General features: G+C 40.1%; 2 long non-coding RNA genes across 5 annotated transcripts in view; one reads left to right on the forward strand and one right to left on the reverse strand.

Moving 5' to 3' along the window:
- Positions 1 to 25,834, forward strand: part of LOC125637856 (uncharacterized) — a 223,932-nt gene that overhangs the window by 153,810 nt on the left and 44,288 nt on the right. The gene's annotated exons all lie outside the window — the stretch shown is intronic.
- The window catches only part of LOC125637847 (uncharacterized), a 149,352-nt gene that overhangs the window by 77,966 nt on the left and 45,552 nt on the right, over positions 1 to 25,834 (reverse strand). For all 3 annotated transcript variants that reach the window (XR_012668803.1, XR_012668804.1, XR_012668802.1), the window contains exons 2-4: positions 23,847 to 23,976; positions 12,440 to 12,590; positions 11,689 to 11,798 (exon numbers count right to left, since the gene is read on the reverse strand). This is a non-coding gene — a long non-coding RNA (uncharacterized LOC125637847). The remainder of the gene's footprint in view (positions 1 to 11,688; positions 11,799 to 12,439; positions 12,591 to 23,846; positions 23,977 to 25,834) is intronic.

The raw sequence follows: 25,834 nt of genomic DNA on the forward strand, positions 1-25,834 counted from the left end.
GTTGGTGTAGTGAATGACCCACTCCAGTCCCCCACTCACAAGCTTTCACATAACCATTTGCAGGGTCTTAAGCCCAACGTAACTATCTTTTAGTGACAGGTTTCAGAGGAACAGCCGTGTTAGTCTGTATTCGGAAAAAGAAAAGGAGTACTTGTGGCACCTTAGAGACTAACCAATTTATTTGAGCATAAGCTTTTGAAGTGAGCTTTAGCTCACGAAAACTTATGCTCAAATAAATTGGTTAGTCTCTAAGGTGCCACAAGTACTCCTTATCTTTTAGTGGTGGACTGATGGAGATGATATGGCCAGATTGTAATGAACACATGCATGTTTCAGATTTCACTAAATGGATTCTAGGAATATAAGCAGTAAAAGGATTGCAAACTGGTGTCACAGGAATCACAGCTAAAGAATAAACATCATGCAATAGAATTCATTTCCACTTTACATTAGACCTTTTGCTGTAATTCTTTATATAAAAATCTTTTTTTCTTGACCGTTAATACTGATAATTATATCTGTATTTCTTAAGAATATTATGAGTTGCCATTTCTGCATAGTAGCAGATTGAATTTATTCACCTTACGGATATATTATTATCACAGATAATAACTGCAGCATGATAATTATCATTAATTATTCATTTGGATTAAGAGGCAAATAGGCTTGCATTCAAGGGTCTTCCAGAGCACTGTTCATTGTTCCAGAGCCCTGTGTGCCAGTGTGACTAATTCATACTCTTTTCTGTGCCACTGTTGACATCTGACTGGTCCCATATGCATTTATTTGAAAATATTATAAAAGGAATAAGTGCATCATTTCAGGACATAACCACTAAAATAGACATATGATATCTTTTCTGCCTTTGAGTGTGGATATGCAATTTTCTATTAAGGACTGTGTTCACAGAGCATCATTTCAATAGATCTGTATGTATGTCCTATCTTTGCATTCCTGTGTCATATTATTTAAGCTTATATAAGCCAATGTATTTACATAATAGCTTTTAGCACAAATAGTATTGTGTGAAGCTGTAGCATTTGTCATTCACTGAATATAATGTTAGCAGAATTGTCTTTAATCCACTTTGAAGCAGATCTAAGTTTAATGTGCAAGGATCCTTTCAATGCAAGGTTAGAAAAATCCAAGAGAGGGGAAGAAAATCAAAAAGGGAGGGGGGGATGGGAGGATGAAAACAGAGCAATAAATAATATAAATGCTAATTCCTTTATGTGGCTTTCATCCTATACTTATTAATGAGCCACTCTCTCTCTCTCGATAATCTTTGCTTCATATCTAACAAAATGTCTCCAAGATAGTAACATGATCATTTGAGGACCACCATGACAGATCCAATATGCACTGTGTGATAAATTTCACTCTGGTTTTTATAGCTCTGAGAATGCACTTACATATGACCACAGTGATTTACTATTTCTGCTTCCAATTATGATACATTTTTATTGTTAATATTTTTGTAAGGTTTCAATGACGTTTAATAGGACTCCTTCTATAACAGTCTGGAGAATTTCTTCTCTAGCTCCAATTTTGCTTGTTCGACTATTCCTAGGCTTTTCTGGGAGGTCTCACCTATGGAGCCAGTGAAGTTATCCTGAAGCTTCCATTTTGGGCCTAATGGTCTTTATTGGCTATAAGCAGGGGGAGAGGAAAGAAGACCAGACAGATAAAGAGACTGCAAAGGAAAATGAGCAATAAAGCTATTAAATGGAAAAATATTATGTATAAATGCCATTTAAAGGTTGCAAATTTCAACATAAAAATATTCCCCCAAACTAGGAACTGTAAAAGCTAAGTTTCTCATTGCAATATGCATTTGCTCATGTTGCAGATTTATAGCATTGTCAACATCTAGCTAGGCTGTTAAATGTTTGCCCTTAATACACAGGTCCTTTACCAGAAGAGATGGCAGGGAAAACATTTGCTCAATAGAAGCAATCAAACTCCCCCAGAACGGGACAGCTACAGACACATGTCTAGCAAGGAAGGGGATGGGATATAAGGGCAATTATATATTGACGCAATAGCTGCAAAACCTCCAGTAAACACTGCTGAAACCAGCAAACCTCACTTGATATTGATACCTAGTAAAGGGTGTCTTGTAGGATTCAAGAACATGAACATTGTTTAATGGAACCAAAGCTGAATGGGAATGATATACTGTGTTGATGAATATCCTATAAATATTAGAGATAGAAAGAATAGTTAAATTAAGTAGGAAAGAACAGGGCAGAGCAGGGACACTGGATGAACCAAACAGCCTGCAGTATTATTATTATATATAATTTGTATTGCTGTAGCACCTAGAGGCCAGTGGTCCATTGTGGTAGGCACTATACAAACATATAACTAAGAGATAGTCTCCTGAAGCGTTTAGAATCTACAATCATACAAGTGGACCACCTCATGTGTGCCCATCTTCAAGAATTAGAAAAAAAGAGGTCAAATAATGCCCCAGAGCATGAATGCAGAGAGCCACTGCCTGACCAAATTCCTTTCACGTCTCATGTCAAACTGAGTGCAGTGTCAAGCTAGGCACTTACCATGGTGTTACAGCGTGCAAGTCACCCCACTGCACCCTGTTGCGGTCAGGCATGATGCCACAAGTGAGCCCTGCCTCAATTTCCTCTCATCCAAAGTATAAATAAGTCCAAGCAGGCCTTTCCAGTACTTAAGAGTACCCTATTGGAAGGTCTCATTTATTTAATAGACAAGAGCAACACAAAACATAAGTGAAACCTTCAGTCACCTATTCTGCCGGAACCCTCTCCACTTCTGCAAAATGTTCTGCTGGCACTTTTCCCCCTGACAGTTAATTGTTCTTTGCTGAATAAATCCCTAGTGGCTCCCCAGGATGTCCCACACTCAGTTCATTCTCCTGACCTGTTTCTATCACTTCCCTAGGAGCACTTTCTCTCTGGGACTGCTCCTTTCTCTGCAAGCCTCTTCTCTCCAGAAGTACCTTCTTCTGGGGAGTAGCTTCTAACCAGCTCTCCTGAGGAGTCTGTCTCCTCAGGAGCTTCCTCTGTTCCTCATGTTCCTTAACTAATTAACTGCCTCCCTGCCACCTAGGCAATTAAGTAATTACAGGTGGGTATATGTTGGCTCATTCTCCTAAGTGGAGCCTGTCACAGTTAGTCTGGGTGCCTGACCTCCTAAGAGGGCCAGCTACCCTGTGACATGTTCCCCCACACCTATTTTTCCATGACCTTGCCCTTCCCAGGCCAAGATTCCGTGTCTGCCCGTGACTATATGGATTCAACCTGAGTGGCCCTATTCATCACCTTCTCTAGAACTGCAAGCCTATTTACCTCTCATAATCATTTCTTCCAGTCAGGGGAGCACTTCTTGCTTGACTGACTTAAGGAAGTCTGCAAGCCCTTTACCATTTTTCTATTCTCATCAGTGAAGTACAATGATACTAGAAGTCATGTTCCTTAAAGTCCTATGTCAGTTGTGTGGTGAATAAACTTTCCCATAGTCTTTGGTACATCATAATTCAAAACAAATTGCACATCTCTGAAGTCTAGTCCTCTGACCACATCACTTCATTGGATGAGCTGTAGCTCACGAAAGCTTATGCTCAAATAAATTGGTTAGTCTCTAAGGTGCCACAAGTACTCCTTTTCTTTTTGCGAATACAGACTAACACGGCTGTTACTCTGAAACATGTATTAAGTAAAATAAATAATAATAATAATAATTAATATTGACTTTAAGAACCTTCCAGAGGGCCAGAAGGAGAATGGTGGCAAGTCTAGTTCTAGGTTTTTCAGTGCATCTTCTGAAATCAGATGTGTGGGTCCTCGCATTATAGGGAAGAGTTTCTTCTTGAGGTCCCTCCTCCTAAGTATTAGGCCACTACGAGCAAAGATCTTTTCACGCCATAGTGCTGCACAGCATTGCATAACTTAATTGTAGGGAAAATAATAGTAATTTCTATTGCATAAGTATAGTGTTTGCAGGTAGTATAGGATATGGGTCTGACTCTGTTCGCCTTTCATCTTTGTGTAGTCATTTCCATTAATGCGAATTCAGAGCAATGTGGGTGTAAATCCTACCAAATCAGAAGGGTAACATTTTACACCCATTTTGCACTGGCAAAAATGAGTACGCAAAGTGCAGGGCAATGGAGAATCAGGCCCTGGGTATGAGAAGGAGGAGTTCTATATCTGAGTTAGGCTTTGGGTTACAAGAGCAATACAACAGTACAAATTCTTTAGTGCCTAAATACAGTGTGCCAGGAAGCAAATGGTAAAACTTTACAAATTCATAATTATTCCTTTCAAACTTCCACTAGCTTGTCCTCACTGAAGACTAGCAACGTTGGTGAGTTTCTATTATTCATCCATTTTTAAAATTGCTACTGAGGAAATCAGCAAAAAAAGTGGTCTCTGTCTCACTATCCCTCTCCACAATAACTTAGAAAAACAACAGGTTTCCCTCAAACCTTCCAAAAAACCTCAGCATTTGGTTTGAGATCAAAAAGAGACCATTTTATTTGCTGAGAATATGAACAGTTGAAACCAGGAGTTTCTAATGGAAGCAAACTCGTATCTTTAAGTTTGCTGTAGTGCATCATTTTACTGAGTTAGGAAGTCAGAAACATGTTTTTATTCTGTACTTATGATAAATATTGTGGTACTGTCTATCCAGCTTTTAAATGATTTTATTTAAAATGTTGGCATAAATGTCATAATAAAACACACAACATCTATAAGAAAACAGAAAGCAAATCATAGGAGCTGACACAGAAGAAACAAACACCCATATCAGCAGAGAAACATGTTCAGAAAAGGATCCAAAATAAATAATCTTTACTGTATCTTAATATTGCTATAATTTGGTGAGGAATAATCTCTATTGTCCATATAGTGTTTTAAATCCTCTGCTTTTAGAGGGCATTTTTTTTTAAGTCGCTGTTTTTGTATGACTCAATACTATTTTTGCTCTACTGCTGACCATCTAGCCAGTGGAAGGACTACAAGCTAATCACATTAATGGGCTCTCTGTGTATAACTTTGATTATATCAGCCAGGTTGGCAGTAAACAGAAAGAAGATATCTGCAGTGTTTTTGCAGCCACGTTGGTCCCAGGATATGAGAGAGACAAGGTCGGTGACGTAATATCTTTTATTGCGCCAACTTCTGTTGGTGGAAGGAACAAGCTTTTGAGTACTTTCCACCAACAGAATATGGTCCAATAAAAGATACTATCTTACCCATAGGCACTGGCTTCCTCCAGGCCAGGGGCGTGCTCAACACCCCTGCTCCACCCCGGGTCCTGCCCCTACCCGCCCCCTTCCCCCACTCTGCCCCGCTTTTTCCTGCCTTCGCCCTCGCCCCAGGCCCTGCCCCTGCCCCTGCCCCCATCCCTACCACTTCTTCCAAGTCCCCACCCCCACCCCACCTCTTCCCCATGTCTTCCCACCCAGTTCTGCCCCCTCCGCTGAGCATGCCACAGCCCCGCTCCTCCGCCTTCTTCCCAGAGCCTTCTGCATGCCGCAAAACAGTTGATTGCAGCAGGCAAGAGGCTCTGAGGAGGTGGTTGCCAGTGGGTGCTAAGCACCCACTAATTTTATTCCATGATCCAGAAAGTCTCAGAAAGTAGATAAGCAGAGATAAATTCTCTGAAACAGTGAACATTTTAAATGGACCACATTTTGTCTTCAGTTACACCAGTGTAATTCCATTGATTCTTTTTGTCTTTTTAAGTGTTTGTACAGCACCTATCAGGTTCTTTAGAAGCTAATAGACTATAACTATGAAATAAAAGGGGAAGCACAGAAACTGGAGAGTGAAGAGGCAGAAATAATGAAAGGAAGGAAGATAAACAATAAGGAATGTGTGGAATATAAAGCCAAATTGTACTCTTAGTTACACTCTTGTAAATCTATTGAGCCAAATAAACAATAAGTTAAGGAGATGCTTCTTAATGGATTTCAATTATAATACTTATAATTATTCACGTCTCCTTATGCCTATTGTTAATTTGGAGGTAAACTGGGACTCAAGAGAGCCCTTTGAAGCCAGTGGAACTGTGCACTCAGCACCTTTGAAAATCAGACCCCAATGGAGAGGTCTAAATATGGATTTAAGTTCCTAATTGTAAGATTCCAAGTTTGACATTTGTAGCTTTAACCTCTCTGTGCCTCAGTTTACCTACCTGTAAAATGGGTGTGAGGCATTATTAATCAGTGTTGGTAAGAGAGCTTGGAGATAGATGGATGCATCTATGGCACTGATTGAGAAAAGCATTTATGTATTTGCTTAACTTTAAGCACATCTATTGAGTTGAGTGGGACAGGGGCTCATGCTAAAGTGTTTTGCTGAATAGGAATGGGTTTAAGCATATGCTTACAGTTGATCATGAGCTTACGTGCTTTCCTGAATTGAGGTCTGTATGAGAACAAAGTTATATTACATACAGTGAAAGCTGGTTCATTTCGTACTACCTGTGTCAGGCTGCTTCTTTGGGGAAAATACTTTGGTGGAGTTCTTCCACATAACAAACATTGCTGTGATGCTGTATGGCCAGAAACATTTGTCTATTAGATGAATGCCAAACAGTGACTGGGCATGTCTGGACTCTGAATTTTCCATAAGTATAAAGCAGATAGCAAAGGAAAGTATTCCAAAGCTGTACATTTTCCACATTCACAAGTGCTTACTTTTTGAGAACTAGTTTGCATATCACTAGTTTTTTTATTCCCACCTCCCCGTCCCTCCCCAACCCCAGTATCTTCCAATCAAACTTATTAGGAAAGGTTTTTAAATTTATTTATGGGAAGATATATTTACAGAATAATTCAGTGAAGATTGACAGCTTTTTTGCAATAGGACCCTGAAGACACATTACTCTGTGCACAACAGTATAATATACATCTGAGATGCACACGTATACTCATGACATTTGTTAGTCATCTGAAGTGCACAGTGATCAGGTATTCAGTATGCTCTAATTCTCTATTTAAATATTATGAAGGAAGATTGTCGTACCCAATAGAGCAAGAATGACACATTACTATAACTACTGCTTCCTTAAATGGTCATTATGATTTGATTTGAACAGTTTAAACTTCTTCATAAAGTAAAATCAACTTTATATCTACATTAATACAACCCTTTTGCCAGGTGGGTCTTCATATTGCATGTAAGCCATTTTAATTTAGTTTACTGAGTTTGAGCTCTTTTCTTTACAGCTAAGAACAGTTGTTACTCTCCTGGAGCCACATGCAAATCTAGATTCCAATATTCTGGTCTGTACAGATAGTACAGATCTGCAAGTAGAATTTTTGACTTATAATTTATATTAAATTAAGTTCTCCTTTAAAAATCTATAGATATTGTTATCGTCTTTTAAATGGCTATGTTTGAAGACTGCCTTGTGCTTTTACAGGTAAATTATTAATCCGCTGCAACGCTCAGGGTATTAACGCTGGGCAGCTCTAACACACACTCTCAGGAGCAGATCCAGAATGCATTAACTCTTCACTTCTGTTTGCTGCTGTAGTAGCATGCAGTTATGAGGGTTCATTGGAAAGTTGGTACAGTACTTCCAAAGGAATAACCCACTCCCTAGTAAATGGAGCTGCAATGGAAGTGTATTTTTCTCCATATATCTGGTATATTAAGCATCTCTAAGGTAGTTAAAAAGATTTAAAAAGTTAAAAAATGGGAATAGGCCAAGGACTGATGATAATGGGAGTTTAAATATAGTTAAACAAACAGAATATCCTACAGCTGCCGTGTATATATATACACACACGCACACAGAGTGAGAGAGAGAGAGAGAGAGAGAGAGAGAGAGAGAGAGAGAAGGTCAATGTGACCTGCCCTTGCAGACTTCATTCCATTCCCCAAATTAGTGAAACCTACATTCCCCTTTCATTTTAATTAGGAGAAGAATACCTTCCCTAATCTTTTGTGGAGTATTACTGGTATTATAATGCCCATTTCCTTTCACCCTCAGAGGTGACTGAAATGCAGTGGCAATGAAGTGAAATGATCCCTATAGCGATAAGGTTTGGAGATCTGGGTACATTGTGCCAAACTTCTCTAGATGATCAATCATGTTTTGCAGTGAATTTGCTCAAGAAATGTGTCTTGCATCTTTTGTGTCCATTTCCCACCACCATTTAAGGAATTAAGTTATGCCAGTATACACAGTCCCATTGGCAAGCTAGATTCATGAGTAATCATGGGAAAAGAACTTTGCATAGTATGCCTGAATACTCATGAGCTTGCATAATCATCCAATCCAGGAAGAAAATACCAAATGACTTATGATGAATTACAACTAACTAAGGTTACAGTTCAGAAAGGTACTTAAATACAGGACTAACTTTATGTATTTGAGTAGTCACTGATTTCAGTGGCACTGCTCACGTGCTTAAGTTAAGTAACATGCTTAAGCACCTTGTTAAATCAGGACCCCAGAGAAGCTGTCTAGCAAATATTCACAGAGCACTGTTTGTGATCAATCCATAGCATTAAAAAGTTCACTAAAAAATTCATTAAATATTTAAGGCAATAGTGATCTCTTTGTGGCTGAGCAGAGAGGTTAAATTCATTGAATAAGTTACTCATTGTGAATTATTCACTCAGCTTTAATAGTTTGTAATTCTATAACACGCTTTGCTAAAGAAAGGTCCTATATAAATCAATCCATAGTATTGATATGTAGGATTTCCTCATGGGAGATTTTTTCTCGTTTGTGATCTGATTTTCAGTAAATTGTGCCACCTTGACACTAACCACCCTGGTGTGTTCCTTCTTCTAGTCACTGCTGCTCCAACCAGTCCATCACAGTGCTTCAGCTATGATGTGCAGACATTACACCTCATTCTCTCTCATGCTGATTTACACCATTGACCACAATGGAATTTCACTGCTTGATTAGACCTTTTGCATCTGCTTTATAAATCCAAAATATCTAGTAATGAACATAAATAACTACAATTTTACCTACAATGAAATCCCAGTTATACCCTCAGTAAATTAGGAGCATATATTATTCATGTTTATAGGATGTAAATGTGGACTAGGTTCTTTTCAATCATAAAATAAGGACTCCAAAGTGCTTACAGTCTAAGGCCCTGATAATGCAAACACTTAGGCACAAGCTTAGCTTTATGCATATGACTTGTCCCATTGATCCCCCTTTTTCTTCCTCCCCCTCTTCCCAGCCCTAGTTAATTCACTCAGGGACTTATCCTGCATCCACCGAAACTCTGATTGATTTATATGGGCATTAAACCAAGCCCTCATTGCTTCCTATCATAGTGCAATCACCTCAAACCCAATTATTCCCCATGCTTCCCCTTCCTCCTTCCCACACAGTGCAATTCCTAGTCTTCTCCCCACATCTCCCTTTCAGCAGTCAATGCCATGTACACAAGGGAGCGCTGAGGCAGTATTACTGACATTTGTGAGGCCTCCAATACTGTGAAGTTACACTCCTGTAACTTCTCCTGCCATAGCTGACAAAACCTTTCCTTGGGCCTTTGTATGCGTTGCCCCAAGGAGGTGGGCTGGGGTTCCTGTCCCGTGTTGAGGTGGGGTGGGTCTGGTGCTTCTTTTGTCTGCTTCCATGGGAAAACTAAAAGACCTAACTTTACTTGCCCCTGCTGCTGCCAGTCCCATCTCATGTCCCTTTTATCTAATTAAAGAAGCTTGACATTCTATAATGAGATTCTATTTTTAACTTCCAGGGAGTGCTTGTTTTTCAGTTTTACATGCAGGTACCAAGTTATGCTGACCTACTTCTCTTTTCTTCCGCTAATTTCTTTTCTTTCTAACTCATTAATTTCAAGCTCTCTTTTTTCTGCATGGGACCTCACAACTCATGCACGAACCCCCTCAAAATGTTTGAAGATTGGCTTTGTTTTGGATTAGATGCTTGCCCAAATTTCTTTGAACTGGAAACCTCACAAGTTCATGCTCTCTTTAAATACTTCTGCTGCTGGTCTGGATACAAGAACATGTCACTAAGAACAGCTTTGCTCAGCGTATTGCAATTCTGGCCCCGCACAAAACCAGAAAGCAAGTTAAAAGTTAACAAAAATCATCCAGATTCCTCAAACCCCAAAAGAGATTCAAACTTGTTTATGGTTGTGGGCATGACCCAGGAAAAGTTAATTCTACTTATATTAAAGCTACGTCCACACTACAGACTGTGCTGGCAAAACCTACGTCGTTCGGGGATGTGAATATTCCACCCCCCTGAGCGACATAAATTACGCCCCCATAAGTGATCGTGTGCTTATGCCACTCGCGGAGGCAGGGTTTTTTATGCCAACCAGAGAGCGCTCTCTCATGGGCATAGAGCGTCTTCACCAGATGCACTGCAGCAGCGCATCTGCATCGGTACAGCTGTACCGCTGCAGCGCTGTACGTATAGTCATGGCCTAAGGAATAATCTCTCTTAATAAGCAGAATTACCAGTTAGCTAATAAATCTTATTCATGGTACTGCACTGATATCGTGAATGATGGATTTAGACTGACAGCTAAGGAGATATGTCTTCTTTGATATATTGTACAGGGCCAACCGCACGTTGATACTCAGATAACAATAGATTATCCAGTGGTTTAAGCAACGGGGCAGTTCATGAAAAGCCTTATGTGGGCATTCCTTACTCTTGTAAATAGTCCCACTGAAGGTAAGAGAGTTAATCAAACAATTTGGAACAATTTGCCAAGGGTCGTGGTGAATTGTCCATCAATTTTTAAATCAAGACTGGATGTTTGTTCTAAAAAATATACTCTAGGAATTATTGCAAAGAAGTTCTATGGCCTGTGTTACGCAGGAGGCCAGACTAGATGATCACAGTGGTCCCTTCTGACCTTGGAATCTATGAATTTATGAATCTATGAAATAAGAAAGATTTGCTCACATGAGAAAGGCTCAGCAGAATCTGATCAACAATGATAATAATTATCTCTTATGCAGCAAAGCAGTATAAAAGTCCTAAGTATTATTTATTTTATTACTAATGATGATGTTTGAAAAACAAAGAAGAAACCCCATTCCTGTGTTGATCCCAGAAGAACCATGGAATAAAACAACAGGATTTGCTAAAAGGAAAGGAAAAACACACTAGGGAAAGCAAAGTTATTTTAAAGCTTTTAAGACAGCACTACAAATATAGCCCCCAATTCTGCCTTCATTAATCTCAAGTAGTAGTTCACTCTGTGAGTAGGCCCATCAGTTTATCAGTAGAACTCAACACAGAGTAAGGTACTGCTCTGTGAGAAAGAACAGTATAGTCTGGACCAAAGGCAAGTAGAAAACAAAATTAAAACTATAAAAATGTCCTTTAAGCAATGCTAACTCAAAATCACTTTTATGTATATGACCCAGAGCTGCTAAAATGCCCTTAACATGGTGAATGATGGGTTTCCATAACTTCCTTCATTTGCCTAGCATAAACACCAATTCCTTTTTTAAACTCTGAACAGGTCTAGGGAACCATCCATTTTTTGTAAAAACAAATATTACCCATAAACAACTTTGGAGACAAGCTTTCGTTTTGTTTTTCTTTTTTTTAAAGGATAGCAAGAGACAAAAGAATATACTTTGTTGGGATCAATTATACTCTATTTAGACCCTCTATGGTCCTCCCAAAATAAGTATAATCAGAAAAATACTGATAACATAAAAATCCTACCAAGTTCAAGGGTCATTCAGCTTCTTCAGTCGTCCCTGCACCTTCAAGAGACAATGTCCTAAAAAATCATAGGTTGCACAAGACATTTCTTCAGCATCAGTGCAACCAACCTGAAACAAGAAAGAATATCAGCAGCTTCATTAGAAGCTCCAAATATGTGTGCATCCCTTTGCTAACTGGAACAGGTCCACTGCTCAGGACTTTATGGCACCTCTGAGAGAGGTGAAGGACCCTTTCCCTCTTGCACAGCAGTAGTGTAGGGGCACAGCTGGCTCCCAGCCTGGTTGCTAGGCAATCCAACAAGCCCAGCTAGGCCCAATGACCCCGCCCCCCCCTCAGAAATGGTGGTGCTTCCTGATTCGATAAGGGAGCCAGTGGTCTGCTACTTGAGCCCTGCAACAGCACAGCAGCTGATCAATGTTTAGCCCACAGCTATGCTTACCCTGCTCTCACTTCCACTTTCTGCTCTTGCCTTGCTCCAGCCCCAACCTCCCTGTCTGTTCTGGTTTCTGACTCCTGGCTCTGACCCCCTGGTTATATCTCCGACTACCCCTCTGGCTTACCCTGCGGCTTAGGCTTCTGACTCCGGTTTTGACTTCAGCTTGGCCCATCAACCCTGACTCTGGAGTCACCCTTGGAGCAATGCCTGATCCCTGGATCTTCACTTGTCTTTATCTGAACTGCCACCACAACCACCAGGCAAGGTCCCACTCCACCCACTAGGTAGAACATCCCTGCCCCAGCAGCTTACAAGTAGAATCAGACTTCAAAAATTCTTTATGCTCTAGCTGGTCCAATTTGGAATGAAGCTGCTGCCACTAGTGCTCTAGCCATCTTCTCATTTCTTCTGATGCGGACCATCTGTGCATCATCATCATCATCATCTGATGACTGATGAAAACCTGTAAGGACAAAGCCAAGGAAAAGGACATTTAAGAACCACGCTGTCAAGGTAAAAGAAGCATAGAAGCAAAGAAGAAGGGTGAATTTAGAGAAAATTAAATTAATTAAAAATTGGCTGGAGGGCACAGATCCCTTTGGGTATGTCTACACTACAATTAAACACCTGTGGTAGGCCAGTGTCAGCTGACTTGAGCTCGTGGGGCTGAAAGCGGGGAGGGTCCGAGAGCCCTGGCTCCAGGCCCAGCCCAAGCCCAAATGTCTACACTGCAATTTTACAGCCCCACAAGCCCAAATTTGTTGATGCTGGCCTACCATAAGTGTTTAATTGCAATGCTGATGTCTCCTGAATGGAATCTCACAGTCCTGAAACCCCACAGCCTGCTTGTGCCCCAAGGACGATCCCTCCTTTAGGCTAAAATCTGTCAGAAGATGGGGTGGTTGGGTTAGAACACAGCATTGTCTCCCTTCCCTCTAACCTGAAAGAATCCCAATCACATGAATTGTGCATGTTTGGAATTCCATGGGATTTGGGGATTGTGGAAGCACCATGAAACTGCTGGGATTTTCCTACATTAAAGTAGACTGCATCAAAAGGTTTACTCCTAGATGAAAAACAGCTGTCTCAATCGGACCCTGGGCAAGACCAAGGTGATACTGGTCAGAAGGGGAAACACGTTGAAGAGTTAGCCTACACATTGTCCTCCCCTTCCACTGAAAGAATCCAACCCCCTGTTAGTCAAAGACATGTGATGCCCTGGTGTCCCATTTGACTCATCACTAAGTCCAGATGATCAGATAGCATCAATGGCAAAATTCAAAGAAAAAATTCTTCCACTTTTAGCATGATTTAGCACTGCACCCCTCTTTCCAGAAAAACATCTTTCCACCAGGAATTCATCATCTCCACACTGAATGGCTGCAATTCACAGAATCTTCAGCTGAAGGTGAAAGCCATGAGGAATCTTCAGCTTGTGCAGAATGTGCCTACCCAACTTCTCAACAGAATGAGCTGCCATGAGCACATCGCTGTTGTGCTCTAATTCTTCTGCTAAATCCCTTCTGTTTATCCTTACATTGCTAGTTCTAAAACTTAGTTCTAAACTTCAGCTCAATCAGTGGATCTGAACCTAGTTACATCAGTGACCACACTTACATGCATGCCTGGCTTAGACAACTGCACCCTCCTAGGACAATTTAGCTTACAAAGCTCAGGATGAAGTGCAAGAGCCAAAGATAAAGCACTTTTGGTTGAGGGCACTCAGCTATGGAACTGGATCTAGGGGATACTGGACTAATCCAGAGTCGAAGCACCTTCAGGACATGCAGCAAGACCTCCTCTTTGACAGAACTATTCCATGAGAACTAGCATGGTGATGGTGGGGGAGGGAGGGTTATTCCTCAAGCAAAATCTCCTTTAATCAGGGAATAGAGAAAAGCAACAAAATCCATGATGTCTAAGAGCAAGTTCACACAGCAAATCTAATTTACCTTGGATATCCTTGCCTACTATTATTATAAATTCTATAGAAAATACTTAGAGATAGATATATGTGAACATCAGCTCATAGAATCATAAAATCATGGGACTGGAAGGGACCTCGAGAGGTCATCTGGTCCAGTCCCCTGCCCTCATGGCAGGACTAAGTATTATCTAGACCATCCCTGGCAGGTGTTTGTCTAACCTGCTCTTAAAAATCTCCAGTGAGGGAGATTCCACAACGCCCCATGGCAATTTATTCCAGTGCTTACCCACTGTGACAGTTTAGAAGTTTTTCCTAATGTCCAACCTAAACCTCCCTTGCTATTTAAGCTCATTCCTTCTTGTCCTATCCTCAGTGGTTAAGAACAACAATTTTTCTCCCTCCCCCTTGTAACAACCTTTCATGTACTTGAAAACTGTTCTTATGTCCCCTCTCAGTTTTCTCTTTTCCAGACTAAACAAACCCAATTTTTTTCAAACTTCCCTCATTAGTCATCTTTTCCAGACCTTTAATCATTTTTGTTGCTCTTCTCTGGACTTTCTCCAATTTGTCCACATCTTTCCTGAAATGTGGCACCCAGAACTGGATATAATACTTCAGCTGAGGCCTAATCAGCACAGAGTAGAGCGGAAGAATTACTTCTCGTGTGTTGCTTACAACACTCCTGCTAATACATCCAAGAATTATGTTTTATTTTTTTGCAAAAGTGTTACACTGTTGACTCGTATTTAGCTTGTGATCCACTATGATCCCCAGATCTGCTTCTGCAGTACTCCTTCCTAGGAGTCATTTCCCATTTTGTATGTGTGCCACTGATTGTTCCTTCCTAAGTGGAGTACTTTGCATTTGTCCTTTTTGAAATTCATCCTATTTACTTCAGACCATTTCTCCAGTTTGACCAGATCATTTTGAATTTTAATCCTGTCCTCCAAAGCATTTGCAACCCCTTTCAATTTAGTATCATCTGCAAACTTTATAAGTGTACTCTCTATGCCATAATCTAAATAATTGATGAAGATATTGAATAGAACGGGACCCAGAACCGAGCCCTGTGGGACCCACTTGATATGCCCTTCCAGTGAACCACTGATAACTACTCCCTGGGAACAGTTTTCCAATGAGTTCTGCACCCACCTTACAGTAGTTCCATCTGGGTTGTATTTCCCTAGTTTGTTTATGTGTAGGTCATGCGAGACAGTACCAAAAGCCTTTCTAAAGCCTTATTCATGTGCACTCCTCCTCGGCACCTTCAGACTCTCACTCCCATCCCAAAAGGAGGGCTGATCAGTTTCATGCAGGGTCCATGGTCCAGATCCACAGAGATACTGAGGCACCTAAGTCTAACATTTAGGCTCCACCATACTGGCCAAGTTTCCCGGTATGTCAGGAAGACTCCTGTTTACAACTCAAACTCACCTGACACCTGATTTAATAATGTTGTCTCCTGCAAAAAAAAAATCCATTTATGCCAAATTCAACAATTCAGCTCCATTATTCAGAATCATAAGTGTCAGCCACATGTGGGCATCAGCATAGGCCATGGAGCAGGAAGTGGGGTGGTAGGTGGGGGAAGCTGAGCCATGGCCTAACCACTTTTTGTCCAGGCCAAATCTGAGCAGTGCTATGACCCCCGTGCACCAGGTCACAATGCCACTCTCTCAAATTTGGGGGGCAAACTTGTCAAGGGGCAAGAGTGCTACATTCACTGTACTTAAGCAAGACCATTAATAAGGTAAATACTTGTTTCTATGTTTTACGTAGCAAAGTAATATAAGGGAGCTTATACTGCATCTATTCAGATAGGCTTTAGTTGCAAATTAAGTACCACCTCCAATGTCCCTGAAATTAATGTGAAAATGTTGGTCACTTTGGACACCACTGCTATTTCCCAAAACACAGCACTCAGTGTGAGAGAGGGGGGGCAGGGATCCTGTGGGAAAATAATATGTGATCATGTAATTAAAGATTGTATCATAATGCATTGCACAAGAAACCTGAATATTAACATTGCCAAAATTGTGAGTGCTTGACTTTGCGACCTTAAAAATGTTAGTTCAGCACTGCTTACTTTCAGTATGTCTGCACTGCACACTCTTTATGCCAGCTTGTAAAGAACATACACCCACATACACATACATACGTACCCCCTAGCCTGGGTATAAATATAAGTGTAGATGGTGAGGCACTGCTTAGGTGGGTAAAGACACGCCTGAGCCCAGAGGTATGTACCCTACACAGCTTTCTACATGTCCAAGCAGTGCCTCCCCCATTTACACTGCTATTTTTTAGCAATTGGAAAAGGTTTCACCTCAGGGAGTGGCTAAAGCCTTCCCCCACCACAGAGAAGGGCTCCGGCAGAGAGTAGGTAGTGGGAAAAGACTGCAGGCCTTTCTTGACATGTGTAGCTACATGCCACTGTGAATGTAGCCTTTCACTGTGACATGTAGCTAGACATACCCTATACACCACTACCAGTAGTATGCAGTGTAGTCTTAGGCTTTGTGTGTAATATAAGAAGATAAGAACGGCCATACTGGGTCAGACCAAAGGTCCATCTAGCCCAGTATCCTGTCTTCCGACAGTGGCCAATGCCAGGTGCCCCAGACGGAATGAACAAAACAGGTAATCATGGAGTGATCCATCCCCTATCGCCCATTCCCAGCTTATGGCAAACAGCGGCTAGGGACACCATCCCAGCCCATCTTGGCTAATAGCCATTGATGGACCTATCCTCCATGAATTTATCTAGTTATTTTTTTAACCCTGTTATAGTCTTTATCTTTATATTATATATATCTTTATGACAGGTTTCAGAGTAGCAGCCGTGTTAGTCTGTATTCGCAAAAAGAAAAGGAGTACTTGTGGCACCTTAGAGACGAACAAATATATTTGAGCGTAAGCTTTCGTGAGCTACAGCTCACTTCATCAGATGCATTCAGTGGAAAATACAGGGGGGAGATTTATATACATAGAGAACATGAAACAATGGGTGTTACCATACACACTTTAAGGAGAGTGATCAGGTAAGGTGAGCTATTACCAGCAGGAGAGCGGGGGGGGAACCTTTTGCAGTGATAATCAAGGTGGGCCATTTCCAGCAGTTGACAAGAACGTCTGAGGAACAGTGCGGGGGGGGGGGGAATAAACATGGGGAAATAATTTTACTTTGTGTAATGACCCATCCACTCCCAGTCTCTATTCAAGCCTAAGTTAATTGTATCCAGTTTGCAAATTAATTCCAATTCAGCAGTCTCTCATTGGAGTCTGTTTTTGAAGTTTTTTTGTTGAAGTATTACCACTTTTAGGTCAGTAATCGAGTGACCAGAGAGATTGAACTGTTCTCCAACTGGTTTTTGAATGTTATAATTCTTGACGTCTGATTTGTGTCCATTTATTCTTTTACGTAGAGACTGTCCAGTTTGACCAATGTACATGGCAGAGGGGCATTGCTGGCACATGATGGCATATATCACATTGATAGATGTGCAGGTGAACTAGCCTCTGATAGTGTGGCTGATGTGATTAGGCCCTATGATGGTGTCCCCTGAATAGATATGTGGACACAGTTGGCAACGGGCTTTGTTGCTAGGATAGGTTCCTGGGTTAGTGGTTCTGCTGTGTGGTGTGTGGTTGCTGGTGAGTATTTGCTTCAGGTTGGGGGGCTGTCTGTAAGCAAGGACTGGCCTGTCTCCCAAGATCTGTGAGAGTGATGGGTCATCCTTCAGGATAGGTTGTAGATCACTTGATTACAGACCTAAAAGTGGCAATACTTCAACAAAAAAACTTCAAAAACAGACTCCATCGAGAGACTGCTGAATTGGAATTAATTTGCAAACTGGATACAATTAACTTAGGCTTGAATAGAGACTGCGAGTGGATGGGTCATTACACAAAGTAAAACTATTTCCCCATGTTTACCGCCCCCCCCCCCCCCACTGTTCCTCAGACGTTCTTGTCAACTGCTGGAAGTGGCCCACCTTGATTATCACTACAAAAGGTCTCCCCAACCCCCAGCTCTCCTGCTGGTAATAGCTCACCTTACCTGATCACTCTCCTTAAAGTGTGTATGGTAACACCAATTGTTTCATGTTCTCTATGTATATAAATCTCCCCACTGTATTTTCCACTGTATGCATCCGATGAAGTGAGCTGTAGCTCACGAAAGCTTACGCTCAAATAAATTTGTTAGTCTCTAAGGTGCCACAAGTACTCCTTTTCTTTATGTTACTGACAGGGGATCTTAACCTACTCTTTAAAGTTATATTTTAAAATCTTTGTACTGTAGATGTGCACCTTAACAGAAAATAAGCAAAGAAGTGATCAGATTCTACTGTAATTCAGCAAACTATCAAACAACCCGATAGCAGACACACCATATTTTTGAAATGCATGTAACAGAGAGATTATTCAGAGAGATGTATCTTTAGTGGGGGAACAAATATGACCCCAGAGAGACTGAGTTTAGCCTCTTAAGTGTTCCTCCTACTGAAATTTGAGAATACTACCATGCAAAGGAGTTCATTTTATACTTCTGCTTTTCTTGTATTATATATCGTTTTAATACCCCAAGAAATAAAAGTGTGGAACCGTGTCTGATATTTTATTGTACTCCTAAACTATTATGAGTTAAGTATGACAAACACCCCACTGCTTGAAGTAAGGAAGTTTTTCTTCTAACTCAATCAGAGAGCATTTCCATTAAAAGCTGAAGACCTCAGTTCTAACCCCAACAGTACCTTCTCTGCATGATTAATTATTTTTATGTGTGCTGTAGTCCATTAGGGAAGTGTCTGATGGCCTCAGGACACAGATATCTGGCCTTTATATGCATTATTTTGTCAACCTCTGTCTCTCTCTTCTATCTTTATCCAGTGAAATATAAAACGTCATGTTTCCAATACCTTTATTTTTTGATTGTTTTGGGGTGGGGTTGTCTCTAAAAGGATTTCCTTATAAGTTATCAAAATAATCTTGAGGCAGTATTTTCAATGTTTGTGTCACTTAACCAATTTAACATTTTTAAAAAGATACGTTGGAAATATGGGCCAACATCAGTTTTTTATGGAAAGAAATCTTACACAAAAGTTCAGGAGTCTTACAGCACACACCTGATTTTGGAAAAATGAATAAGATACATAGAGGCCACAGCAGAATTTGTTAGATCTATTAAGAATACCAGACCAATTTTGGTCTCCGTAATGATGTGTAAAATTAGAGAAACTCAAATGACTTAAGTGGAGTTACCCCAGTTTTACAGCAGTGTAATAGAGAAATGAATTGTTCCCCTAGTCTCTGTTGATAACCTTAATATGATCTGTTGTCTGCTATTTTATTAGTGAGAAGAGAAATATACTTAAATATCATTATCTTATTGTGATAAAGACCTAACTCTGGCCTGTAAAATACATTCATGATTTTTCTTCACTGTTTATGCCTTACACATAAAATAATAATCAAAAACCCTGCTAGTTGAGCTGGTTCTGAAGTATAAGGAAAAATAAATTAATAAATATTTCCTAAATCATTCTTTCAGATATGCTGCCAAAGATCCATTAAAGAGTTCTGATGTACATCTACTCAGAGAAAAGAATGAACAGTACATCAGACATGGAGAAAACTGGGAAAATCCTCACTGCTCTGCACTCAATTATAAAACTCCCACTGATTTCAATGGGGCAAGAATTTCACCCAACATGGGGAAACAAAAGGCTTTTTTACAGCTTTTTTTTTCTATTAGATTTTCTTAAGCAACACCTATCAGCTTCAATGAGAGCTGAGTGTACTCTGAAATTTGGGCCAGTTATTTAGGTGTCTAAACATGGGTCTAAATTTTGGTACCCAAGTTCGATTTTTTTCACCACTGTACCTAAGTAAGAGTGCCCTTGATTACAATGAAATTAACAGTAAAGCTCCCATTGATTTCAGTGACAATAGGGTCAGGCTATGTATCTGTTATCATAGTACTGCTAAATAGCACAATATTAGCACAAATGATGCCAACTGACAAAGCATCCCTCCATACTATAGAGACAGCAAACTGAGGAAATGCCAATCCCACCCTCCAAAAATATCAGTGGGAAACTTAGATGTGTCACTTATTTTTACAGTTATGCCTTCAAAAGTAAACCAAGTGAACCCATCCGATCCAGGACTATTTCTTCCCAACAGCAACATGATTACGTCACTTCTTTTTACCTGGGCTATATGGGCATTAAAAGCTTCTTTGTAGCTGGATGGCACGTGAGAGCATTTAATGTTTCTTAGATACCGTTCTGTTGTTTCTTCCATCTGCAGTAAGGAACCCCACTCATGGCGGGAGTATCTTCACAACATTGCCTTTACCATGACAAACAGTGGTCTTTTCTTTCCATTTCAGTTTACAGACACATACCTATATGGGGGCATGCTTAGAGCTCATCCACATCTGCAAACAGTTCTATTTTCCATATTCCCAACTCCCCTAGATAGCAAACATACATTTATTTTGGGGTTTACTCCCAGGTTTTCTATGTGTTGGATGATATATCTTTTTTAAAACAAATTTACGTAAATACAGTAAACACATAGGCCCATATCCACAAAGATGTTTAGGGCTTGTGATGCTCAGACTCACAGTGCCTAACTTTTAGATGCCTAGAAAATCACTGTGATAACACAATGCTCCACAAAACCTGAGTTAGGAGCCTGGGCTCCCTATACAATGAATGGGTAGAGATAGGCGCCTTAGAATGGGATCCACAAAAGCCAGCACATTATGTGGGGAGCCACCGAAACTAGCCAATGGAAGATGCTGAGAAGAGGGGTGTTTACTAAAAGAAAGCATTGATCACAACTATTATGATAGTGGTCTTTTTCTTTCCTTTCCAGTTTCTAGACACATACATGTATGGAGACATGGTTAGAGATAAGTCTCTCTTGTGGATTTTGGCACTTAAATCTGGGCTGGAAGGAAGCATATATCTCCACTAGCCATTCACAAACTGAGGGAAAATAGGCAATCCTCCATCTAACTGGTGTGCAGGGTCCAGTCCTGCATGGAGGACACAGGTATACTCAGGAGTTATTAGGGATTCTCAGGGTGCACCACGGTGGCTCAGCAAGAGGAAAGACCATGATGCACCATGGTAGGTGTAGTCTAGCCAGGGAGTCTGGCTTATAGGGCAGATTGGGCACATGTGCCAACTGAACTTCAATTTCCGTAAGGCATGGTAGCAGCATTTCAAATCAAAATGTTTCGTTTTCAGCTGAAAGCATTTGGCCAAAAAAAATTTGATTTAGTTTTTTCACCTAAAAGTTGTTTGTTGTTTTAAGACAAAAAACTGCCAACCAGTTCTACTAGGGCATCATAAAACCATGCAAGCTGAACCTGCTTAGAAGACTCACAGTAAACCAAAACAGCCCAGTATGACATAGCTCCATTCAGCGCCTATTACTTTGTTTAGGCCCCTTCCTTCCCTTCTTCTCACCAATCCTGGCTATCTTGAGTCCAATATTGTATAGATCTTTTAAGGATTCCAGTGTGTGGCCTGGCTGATAGAGCACAGAATTCTCTGCTGGGTATACAAACCTCTGGAGGGCCAGTGATACAGGCCAAAACACTTTTGAATTAAAAGCAGTCTGCTGTGGAAGCCAAAAAAAAAAAAAAAAAAGTAAGTCCAAAGAGATTTGTAGAAGTGAATCAGGGAACTGAGTTGACAATAGGGAGTTCATGCAATTGAATTCCTCATCTCCATGCCCTTTAACTCTGATTTCTCAAGTTTTGCCAACCCCGCTCAGAGGATATACTGCAGCTCTGTATGCCCCACTGTAGGTCTGAGGGTCTTGAGGAACTGAGTTCGGACTCTTCGTAACTCCCTGTAGGAGGCATTTAATTCAGGAGATATTTAACTATAGAATTCAAATACACACCTGGAGAAAATCATGATTTTTCTCCTCCTCACCTGATCAGGGAACAGATCTCAGTACGTTTTTTACTCTATGCTTCCTATTTAAGGTACACAATCGACATTGTGAAAAAGAAACTGATCACCGGGAAAACCCTTATCTTACCTATTTTTAAAAATTCCGTTCCAAATCAAAGGTTGTAAGTTTTAAGATAAAAAAGTAGTATTTGAAGTCTTGAAAGTTACCCACTGGCCACTTTTAGATCTCATCTGTAATCCCCTGATGTCCTTTCTGAAGTAAGCTCAGTAATTTAATTTTAAAAAATTAAGAAGAAGGTTGGTGGTTTGTTCTTGATTGTACAATAAACATTATAAAGTATTCTTTGGCTGGTATTCTTGCCCATTCCAGGGCAAGATTATTCTCCGTGGTCTGGAGGAGGTTGAATAGGGTCTGTGCTAAGGCTGGAGGCCAAGAAGGAATTCCTTTGTGGGTCTTTGTGGTGTGCATATCAGAATGGTAGTGCTTGTGACACCTTGTGGCTGGGTAGAAGGTAACTATGCTCTCACATAGCCAGACCTGAGTAGTTCTTAATGAGCACAAACCTTAAAAATGGATGCCATTTCCCCCATCTTGTGGAAGTTATTGCAGGGTTTGCAGGGTGGGTCCCATATGACCTCAAGCCAGCCTTGCTTACACTCACCATTTTAAACTCTCTAATTTTCTCCTTGGGCAAATTTTCCCTATTGCCAAGTGATCTCTGTCCTGTCCTCCCTTTTATCCTCCCCCTTTTTTGTTCCTCCCACCACCCTTAAATCAGTCCTTCAGAAGCCTGCTTAGTTACATACAAATCTGAATGGAGAACTTGGACCTTTCTTGTATACATAATTTTCAAATCCCCAGATATGGTCTGCAGTGGGAATAAACTGTGCTTACTAAAATTTAAAAAGTGCTTAAAATAGCCACTCTTCATATTGCAGAGTTTAAGGGCTTGATTTTTAAAGGTATTGAGCACCTGCAGCTGGTATTGACTTTGATAGGAGTTGTGTGTGCTCCTCCCCTCTGCAAATCAGACCATAAATGTTTCATTTTAAATATATACAATCTCTGGAGCTGGTCAAGTGGCTAACTCGGTGCCTGATCCATTTGGAGGTATTCATGACTCCAGTACATCTGGTTCATAATATGCTCAAATTGCAGCTGAAGCTGTTAATTCATACAGTTTAGGGAGTATTTACTCTGTTTAACTAGATGCATTGCAAATGATCTTCCTTTTCATCTCGAACGTTGTTCATCCTCTGAGCACCTGCACTGGGTTTTCCCGTAGAAATCCTGCACTTATTTCTCTCCCTCTCCTTCTATCGCAACCAGGTGGGCAAATGATTTGTTTATTCAAATTTCAGAGGGTTTTTTATTTAGTTTTTGTTTGTTATTTTTTTAAATCACAGTTCTATAGGGAATATGTAGCTAATTTAAAATACTTCACAAAATTGCACTGTAAGATGCTCATAAAAGAATGACACTACAACTTACATCAAACAAGCAAACATTTGTTATGGGGACAGTAAAATTTACTTTTCACAAAAGGAGCCTACAGTAATAATGCATTCAATTCTATTTCCCAGAATGCTTCTTAAGTATGTTAATAAAGTCTTTATTGTGTCTGCTTATAAAAGTTGCCACCATTTCCCATTAGAAAGTCTCTGTTTATTCATCAAACATTTACTGACAGTGACTGCTGGGAACAGGCTCAGATTTCCACTCCATTACACGTTTGTGGCATAAAACACATTAATTATAGATATATTACAATATTCAACTCATTGAGGAAAAATTAGATGATCAAGGCTCATTTTCCTTGACAATAAGCAAGTTAATGAAAATACTAATTACCTGATGATGAAGTGGAGCCTTCAGGATTGAATGCTTAGCATCTGTAGAAGAGCTCCGTGAATCTAGCACAGAATATTAAAGCCAGAAGCACTGGAAGTCTAAAGAGTGGTTCACGAGGTCATCAAGTGCCCTTTAATCACAGGACAGAGAGTTGTTAGTTTATGATATAAACTTTTGTATGCAGCTTTGATGGAAGTCATGAAAAGTCACACAAGCATAATATTCATTTAAAGCTAATTCTCACCATGAACTGATCTCCTCCATTTATTCTCTGAATTAGTAAAGTTACCCTACTGGCTCAGTAATCCTACCCTATGGCTCAGGATTAAAAGAAAACTATATCATCTAAGGGGTACTAACTTCAGAACAAGAAATATGTGGCTCTTAGGAACATACTAAGATAAAGCATGTTCAGAAGAATTACTGTATCTGTTCTGAGTTCAGTTAAGTCATCAAAACTCATAACATATGAAGTTAAGCTATAATCTTCTTCAGAGGGATTTTTTTAAATTGCAACTGCCTCTGCACTTGTATATTTCTTATTGCCAGTTCTACTTAATGCTGTAAATCAGAACAACTAAACTGCTGATCCCATCTTTTGGTTTCTGGCCAAGATCAATTTTTACTTCCCATCTGTTTTTGACATTCTACCAATAGCTCTATTTAGCTGTTCTTTCTTTTCTGGACATTATGTATTGAAAAGTATTCTGAAACACTGTGCATGTTGGTGATAAAAGCAAAGCTTTGATTTATGTTTATTCAGTTTAGCTCTTCCCCCCCACACTCCATATGTCTGCCATTAACTTTTTAGCATACGGGGGTGAACATAATTTTAAATATGCTAATATTTTACCTCACAGTTTAGTACTCTTCCACACTGTTAAATGGTAAACAATAACCTACTAATCACACAATATTTTTGTCATATATGATTCAACAAACCTGCTACTTAGATTTTCTGTGATCATAAATGCTGCTGCATCTAATGAAAACCGTATGCTTTTTCTCTACCTGGTTCATTCATTTCTAGACATCTGAGTTCAAATTGCATTATAGGTCAGAATTGAAAATGTATTTGATGTGATTTGTTGGGTTAACACCCATTTGTTAAAATCCTGTTTCCAGTTTATGAATTTAGAAAGCTACTGGGTAGTTGGCAGCCTCATTCCCAGGTACATAATAGTAGGGAATATGTAGAACAGGATTAATCACGTAGGCAAATCTATCTGTATTGTGACGGCTAGAGCGTTACAAAATATTTGATTTGAAAGTGAACAGCACTCCAAATCAGACCTTTTTTCATTTAAGTTGCAGTGTTTTATTAAAAGCTATTTTTGTTGTATCTCCAAAACTTTTATAAAAATTGTACAGAAATGGCCTGGTTTCCCTATCCAGCACCTCTGATAACAAGCTACAGATGTTTGCACCATCTAGATGGCAGCCAGGATTTTGACAGAGTTGACCACAGAGCATTTCACATGTCGAGTTTTGAGCTTGGATTAGTCACATGACATAGTCTCTCTCACTGTCACTGAATGGCCAAGCCAACCTCATGTGCTGAGAAAGGTCAGAGAAGACATTTTGAATACAGAGGGAGAGGCTACTTTATTGTGCTAACTCCCCTCTTTCCCCCCTACCCCGCCATTCTTGTGTCTGTTAGACTACTAATACACCAGCTTTATGTTCTTATCGTTCAACCAGTTTGCAGGAGAGTGTTGTTGTTCATTGTTAGTTACTTCTCACACTGAAATCTGGCAGGAGTTTTAGCACAGGGTCTACATTTACTTAGGATAGTAGTCCTATTTTCTAGACTTCTCCAAGCTACTGATTTGTTTTTACAGTCTGTGTGTCTGAGCCGCATGTTACTAGATTTTGTTTCCCAGTGGATTCCCAGCCTCTCCTTTTAGAAAGATCAGAGTTTTTGTTCTACTAGCATCACACACTGGGAACTTATATCGCCGTAGCTACGTCTCTCAAGGAAGTGAAAA

Source organism: Caretta caretta, chromosome 1, assembly GCF_965140235.1.
Source record: "Caretta caretta isolate rCarCar2 chromosome 1, rCarCar1.hap1, whole genome shotgun sequence".
Lineage (NCBI taxonomy): Eukaryota > Metazoa > Chordata > Testudines > Cheloniidae > Caretta > Caretta caretta.